The sequence below is a fragment of the Cariama cristata genome, unplaced genomic scaffold, assembly GCF_000690535.1.
Source record: "Cariama cristata isolate BGI_N322 unplaced genomic scaffold, ASM69053v1 scaffold5990, whole genome shotgun sequence".
NCBI lineage: Eukaryota > Metazoa > Chordata > Aves > Cariamiformes > Cariamidae > Cariama > Cariama cristata.
Genome location: NW_009596275.1, coordinates 6,954 through 15,028, shown reverse-complemented (window position 1 = coordinate 15,028; position 8,075 = coordinate 6,954).

The window sequence follows — 8,075 nt, the reverse complement described above, 5'->3', positions numbered from 1 at the left end:
ATTGTCCTTCACGATAAAGGCATGCGGGCAGTAGGGGAGAGGAATTTCCTTTACTTTGAATTGTAATAACTTTGGTGCTTTGCAGCCCTGCATTTGATTGTTTGGTTTGACCTACTGCAGCAAGAACCTTTGCTGTGGTAAGCTAAGGTATTGTCACTGTTACCCACAATATGAGATTGGTAAGAAGATGACACTAAAAAGACATCAGCTAGTTGGTGGCCATCTTGGACTCAACTGAGTAGTATCAGAATGGACAGGTTAATATGTAAAAGCCAAACATCTACAGCACCAGGTCAGCACATGGCAGAAATGATTGATGATTTTCAAGTTTTCTTACTGTTTTTATGAACCATATGTATGCTGGCTTCTTAATCTCCTCTGACCTGAAGAGCTGGAACTCATGACTTGTTTATACTAAAACCAAGAAAGTTTGTTAAGTAAAACAAATCCACTTTCAGACATAAATATCTGAATTGGATCATAGTGTCATTTGTTGCACGTGACAAAAAGTATGACTGACCAGATAAAGGTTGAATGTTATGCTATGAATTTCTGAATGTGCTTAAAGTGTTAGCTTTACAATGCGCAGAATTTAAATGTTCAGATCTTCAAATGTCCAGGACTCCTGAAGCTCATGGGATTAAATGATTATTTTAGTAAACCAATCTCCTTGAAGACAGCAGAAAAAAGCCTTAGGCTGGTGGGCCAAGTTCCTATTGATTTCAAACTGGCATGTTGATATCGTCTCTTTCCTCCTGCTCACATAATGCAGTCGCTAAAAAATAATGTCTTGCTTTCCATTTTATTTATAATTGAGTTTGACTTCTCTGTGAGTCTTGTCTAGCAAATATGTCCAAGATCAGCCTTTGTGTCTGAAAAAAAAAGTCTTAAATTTTCTATATATATAGTTGGATATAATTTCATGTTTGACTTCACTACCACTGCTATTTATCTGTGAAAGAAATGTGAGATCCTTATGATACTGTTTTTGGCTAGACACATTGAAGGCAATAGTATGCAAAGCTGTTGCTGTCACACAATATTTAAACTGGTTGTATTATACACGAGCCCTCATCTGCCCATTTTGTATCAGCTCTGGAACCATGTGTATCATCTGGTTTGGGAGCGTGTTCACTGTGACTACGCTTGCCACAGGGTTTGCCAAGCTAAACAGAAATTGGCAAAAGCCTTCTCCGTCATGTGTCCAAAACAAGCAGCCTGCTGGGGTAAGCACTCCGTCCTGATGTTGTTTAGGTGCTTTTTTTTGCTTACAAATCTCATCAGGTGGGCTTTCATTCTAGAACTAGTTATTTTTCTCAGAAAGACCTATGGATAGATTCTCTGTCCATATAGCTGTAAACTATTGTATCGTCTGATTGACCTCAAAAAGAGAGTAGAAATTGGAGGCAGCCGCATCTCACTTTCTTGTGTTCCCACTTCCCACAGGCTTCACAATGTGCAGCTGCAGAACTAGGTCTGTGCTTTGACACAGACCGTTTTCCATAATATTTTATTAGCATAATAAAATATATAGGAGAAGTCATGTTTTCAACTGGTTTTCACCTCTAACTAATTGGTCAGTATTTACTGCTACTGGCAGTATCTTCTTCTCAGTGTACCAAAGGCCAGAAGCAAGGTACAAGATTTCCATTCCTAATGAGGGATTTGGTCATTACATAGGCTTATTTCAGTTGCTAAAACTTAGTCATCCAGTTTCATTTATCTGCTGGCCTCCTGCTGCCACTTCATATAAGCAGAGGCCTCCCATGTGCCCTGTGTCCCATCTCCCAGCCTCCCCTCCCTAGGCAGTGACAAACATTACTAGACACCTTTTTTGGTTAGACAACTGGACCGAGCTCTTGGTGCCTTTTATCCAAACATCCCTGCCCGGTGGCTGCTTACCCCTGAAGGTTTCTAAACGCCTTTGGAGCACTTCTTCAACTCAGCCTGCAATGCTGCCTGCCTGCCCAAGCCTCAGTGGATCCCAAAACTAGGCAGAGAAGCATGCAAAATTCTTTGAAGTGAGCCTGCCTGGCACACTGCCAAAACTGTGTCCCTCCCAAGTGGTAATTATGGGTAAGATGTTTCTAATGAACCTCTTGTACCTCATATTGTGGCTGTAGCACTCACCCAGGAGGCAGAGATATGGGTGGGATGCCCTCCTCAACCTGAGAGACTTCACGCTCCTCCTCTTACAGCAAAGCACCGTAGCCATGGGGCAGCGTGAGGCCTTCTGGTGAAACCCAGGAGGGTACAAGGTTCATCAGCCTCACAAGGATTTGGCTGTGGAGAGGCAGGATGCAGTGGAAGGGGGCACTGGGGTTCTCGCCACTGTTCAGGAGTCTTAGGTCTTCCCGCTGAGTGGCCTATCTCAAGTTTTGGAAGGAGCTCAGGATTTCATTCTGGAAGTCAGCCTAAAAGTCAGGTGTTGCCACCTTTAAATCTTTTACTGGACCTAACCCAAAAGGAATATGAAAAAAATATCTGAACAGTTCTTCTATGTTTCTAATGATCTCAAAACATATCTTTGCAGTTGTTCACCCTGTAATGTTGATGGGTGAATGTCAGTGCTGACAGCTCTTGTGATTTTGGCCATAAGTCTTGAGAAATATGTGACCATTTGTAAAGACCTGAAAGGTGTATAAATACCAGGATGCACTAAGTTTCCATAAAAAGAATTAAAAAAAATATTTTTTTTTAGTTGTTATAAAAACCTTGAGAATTTGGCTTCAGTGGAAAGCTGAGACCCAGAAGACAAATATGATTCCAAGTGTAACAAATGACCAACGTTCCTAATTTCAGCTAATATAACTCTGAGCCCTGACATGACTTTTTGTTTGAATTGTAGCTGAAGAACTGAACCTGGATGAGTTATAGAAAAGTCTACTGAACACTGGAAGTGGTAAATGCATGGTGTGGGTATCAGAAGGATCAGGCTGGAAAACAAGAAAACTCTCAGGTCATTCCAGAATGGATCAATTATTCACTCACCTGGCATTACAGATCACTTAATCCTACACAAACCACCCTCTAGAAAACTTTGAAATGAGGCTTTATTGCAAGCTTAACAGGTGCATTAACTGTTTCAATTCTGAGGGAATACCCCAGGGTGATTTTGCAAGGAGTCAGAGTCTACAGACAAGTTTTCTTCTTTTCCCCACGCCATTTTACATCATTTTGATTTCATGCTTCTTTCTACTGAAGAACTGAGTTATGTAGAGCATATACAGGCATCGAGTACAATGCATCAGGTTGTAGTAGTTGTAGTAGTGTTGTTAGTACCAACTACGTTGTCAATAGCTGCTGAGGACTGCATAGTTTTTAAATTTTAAAAAAATTGGTAAAACTCTACTGAAGAACTGAGTTATATAGAGCATATACAGGCATCGAGTACAATGCATCAGGTTGTAGTAGTGTTGTTAGTACCAACTATGTTGTCAATAGCTGCTGAGGACTGCAGAGTTTTTAAATTTTAAAAAAACTGGTAAAACCCTCTAGTCTTTCTGCAAGCAAGTAGTACCCACAGATTAAAAAATGCTGTTTTAGCAAAGCCATTTCTCAAAGCAAGGGTGTTAATGGATGCAAATGTAATAACCTAGGGCTTATTTTAAGTTTTTAATAAGTCACGTGTGCTCTAAATAGTTATTGAAGGCAGTGATATTTTGAAGGGGTGATAGTTAAAAAGAAATACTTAAGCAAACATCAAATGTATGAGAGGAAAGAAATCTGAATGTCTCTATTAGCTGTTCATTTAATCCCAAAATTAAAACTGACTTCACTGAGCAAAAGCTTTAAAAATTATCCACATTAACCCAATTAGCTTCTCTAGAGATTTTAAATTTAATTGTAGAAGTGGTTTTTTAAGTGGAAAATACCAGATTAAATTACTTTTTATTTTAGCAAAAGCATATATGTTTTAATCTTAACTTCTTTTCATTCAATTAAACTCTCTTCACGGTTGATGTGAGAACTTTAAGTATTGCAGCTCAGAAGCAGAAGCATTTCAGAATCCCGACGAGGTGTGCTTGAGCCAAACATTCCTCTGCAACTCTGCAGTTGTGAGCGTTAAGCATTAAAATCCTGTTTATGCAATAGCTAATTCATGGGATGCATCTGTATTACACTGAGAAACCTGGACACAAGTGGACTCCCTTCTGGAAATCAGCACCTGCAGAAAAAAAAAGCAGAAGATTTCTCAAGAATGTGGATGTGTTGAACATCAGTACCAGCTCACTTCAATTTCGGGTTCCTCTCTGGAAGGTGTTGTACAAAGAGAGAGATTTTTATGGCCCCCGTGAGACTGCAGGAAGGAACACTCCTGTGCAGATTCAAGGTAAAACCTTGTTCCCAATTAAGCGGTGTGCTTGTGCTTCCTTTGCCCAGGGCACTGGGGCTGCCGAGCTCCTCTATTTCAGCTGTGTGAGTACCAACACACCTGTACTGACATTGGTCTAGATTAGGCAGAGAGGCTGGATTTAGGTGGGAAATGGTCAGGTAAGGTGCATCTGGCTGTGTAGCCAGAGCAGACACACAGCCCTCCTGTGCAGGGGCAGCCCCGACGCCTGCCGTGACCCTTTCTCTTGTGGGGCCGCCCTCCCTCCATCGGGAGGGAGCCTTCGGCTCTGTGGGGAATGGCTGTAGCGTGCGCCTCACCCGTGACCTGCAAACCCAAGCCTGAGCACCACTGGTGTAACTGATGAACTCATACGAGCTAGACCTTGTAAAACCAGTATTATTACATAATATGGACAAGCTCATTCAGTGTGTGCTAAAGCTACTGGATTTTCTTTTTGCTTGTTGCTCCAGGTGTTTGAAGTTTAAAACAAGAGTCTGTGTTAATGCTTAAAAGCTAATAAGTAATAACGATACCTTAACACACAATTTAAATCCAATCTTTTTGCATTTTAAAATGAGTATGCAGCATAGCATATTGTAATGGTAATTTTGTAGAAGTGTAGTTTGCAGACCTTAACGTGGCTGGTGCACACCCTCACCTCACAGCACCAGAAACTGCTCAACCGATGGCCCCTCACTGAGGAGAGGAAAGGTGGGTGGGGGCACCTAATTGACGGACAGGGCTGCTGGCCAATGACATGCGCTGGTCAAGGGATGTTTCTAGACCACTGACCATATATGGCCACAGGTCAGGTTCCAGCTGGGGTATAAATGCAGCCCTGCCAGGGGCCATTTTGAGTTGGTTTTCCTCAGAGTGGTGGGTCTGTGGCTGGGATACTGCCTAAGGAAATTCCTCTGGGCTGAGAGCTCTCATCTTACAGGTAAGTAATTGTGCATTTTTGATTATCATTCCAAGGTTTGGGGATCCTCTTAGTCATGTAGTAATTGAATTTCATGTTGTTCCGGTTTGGCTAAAACAGGACCACTTCTTTTAGTAGAGTTCTTCCTTCAGTTAAGTTTCTTCTAAGTAACTGCACTTTCTGAAGTTGACTCTGTGTTTTTCAAGCAGTGTCTCCTTTTAGAACTGATAATGCTTGATGTTTATAGCTGTAACCAAGGTAATGGCAGGATTGGGATGCAGAAAGGCCCATGTTTGTACTTATTCCTGTGGGAACCAAGGTCACTGCTGGCTCTCTTATGGTCCACATGTGAAAAGGCTAAAAGGGTCACACCTGTGGGAAGGAGCAAACAGGACAGGTGACCAAAAACTGACCAACGAGGTGTTCTATCCTGTCCACGTTGTACTCAGTATAAAGCTAAGGATCACAGGGGGCAGCCCTTCTTCTTTCGTGGCCGTCATTGCTGTGAGACTCTGCTTGTTTTCCCTGTCCAATCTGTGTATTCTTCGATCCGGTTACTGTCTGCTGTGGGATCCAGTCCAGGACACCTGGGTGCTTGCCCTGCCACGTCAGCAGCGCAAGCTGCTGTAGCTTGCAATTCCATGATCATTATTGAGAAGCTCAATATTGGTTTTGTATATCTTTTAATTCTAGTAGTAGTAGTATATTTTCTTTCATTGTTATTGTTTTATTAAAGTGGTTTTAGTTTTCCAACCTGTAATTCTCTCCCTTTTCTTCTTTCCTTCCCCTTCTGGGAGAAGGAAGGGGTTAATAGAGAGCATCTGCCTTATTTGTTTGAAGTGCTAGCCCAGCCTTAAATGGTGACACATGTGATATCCTGAACCTGTAGTTTAATGTTTGGAGTGTAAAGTTATTTTGGTTAAGAGCACAGTTTGTTTTTTTAGCCTGATTTTCAGCTTTGGTTAGACAAGTAAATTCCCATTTTGAGTTTGCTACCTGCCTGGTTCAATTCTGTATACATAATCCCTTAGACATAAGCTATTGACCAAGTGTGGGACTAGGAGTGGATCCAGCCATATCCAGACTCCTCTCTGAGAAGGAGTTTAGAAAGCAAGGGGGTCCTTTCTGAACCTTGTGACTTGATGGGAAGGCCTTCTGGACAGTTTTGTTTGAACTTGCCCTCTGCACAGCAAATACTGATGTGCCTTTGGGACACTCAGGGAGTACGGTTTCCATTTATAGTAGCATACAGTGCAACTGCAGGAAGGAAAGGTAATTTCTAAGTCTTTGACTTGTAAATCTAGTGATATGTCATTGAAAAATATGATTAATGATGTTTCTTTCTGATGATCAACAAACCAGTGTTTTTATAAACCATTCTGTGGTGTTTATATGGGTGTATTTTCCCCACTGTTATTGGGAAATAAGTGGCAGAAGGGAATGCAGCTATTGACTTGCAGCCATTGCTTCTGTGGGCTGTCATCCAACAGTTAGCAATAGTGCTTCTGTGGATCTATCTGCACAAAACCGATTCCTGACAGAACTGGCAGAAACTTGATTTTTATGAAAATTGCTGATATTTTAAACATCCTTTTTTTTTTTTTTTTTCTGTTTGATTACAAGCTTTTAAATTTTTTTTGTGAAGCAAAAATAATGAAAAGAGATGTTTGGGACATCTCAATACATAGTCATTTCCAGACAAAAACATATTTCCTGGCCTGAAACTGATGAAAATCTTCATTATTTTCTCAGTGCTTATAGAGCATTTCTGCAACTAGCCTGTTGAAGGGATGATATCCCAAGCATCAGGGAATTGGGGCAATTTTGCGACAGCCTCCTGAGCTGCTTGAGCAAAATGCTGAATATCCCTCCAATCAGCACATCTGTCTGGACTCATTCTTGAACGCACTCTCTGGCCCAATGGGTATTTTTTGGTCTGAAATGGAAAACACTACACAAGAGAAGAAAAGATGTGTAGAGCAAGTCATTTATCACTACAGAAACAGGTCCATGGGGTGGGCACTAAGGCTACTGTGTCCACGATGTCCCTGGTCCAGGGGTGTCACCTGGGACTACGGCTAGTCTGGTTCTGAGGTCTGGGTGCCTGATGGAGCTGGAGTGCAGCTTGCATTTTGGCTTTACCTGAGAGGGTGATCCTGTTGGTTTGGTCCAAGACAGCTCTGTGGTAGGATTTAAGAGCTGTAAATAGGGGTGAAAAAGAGGTTTGCCTCAAAATAGCACTCCTAATGCAAGCTAAAATGCAAATACAGACATGTGCAACGAAACCCATCCTAGAGTATGCTTGAAGTTAGGGTGGTTTCTTGATGTTAGCGAGTGCTGGTTTCAGTCACTGGTTGCAATGAGTCAGGAAGAGGATGCCTGCGTGTCCTCTGTCATGGCAAATGAGTAACATAGCTACAAGATTGGAGGAAGGTGTCTGTCTCACCAGTTTGTCCTCTTGCATATCCCTAGCCCTTCATTTTCAGATTTCCTTTGACTTTTATTTTTCATTCAAAACTTAAAAAACCAAACCCCAACATAATAGCATTTAGGGAGCAAAACAAATTTTTAAAAATGGAGATATTTTTGTCTGATCCTAAGTTATTTCTTTTATTTTGATTTGATTCAGATACATTGCTTATTTCATCACCCTATTTATTTATGTGTTTGTCAGTCTGCCAAATAAATTTTAGCCTATGGACCCTTTCAATGAAATCATCCCCAATGATGGAAAGATTGAGATACTATGTTCCCAAATAAATATTTTATTTCTTGAAAGCTTTTGGCTGGTTACTTGATCTAAGTCTTCTACTGAGGGAA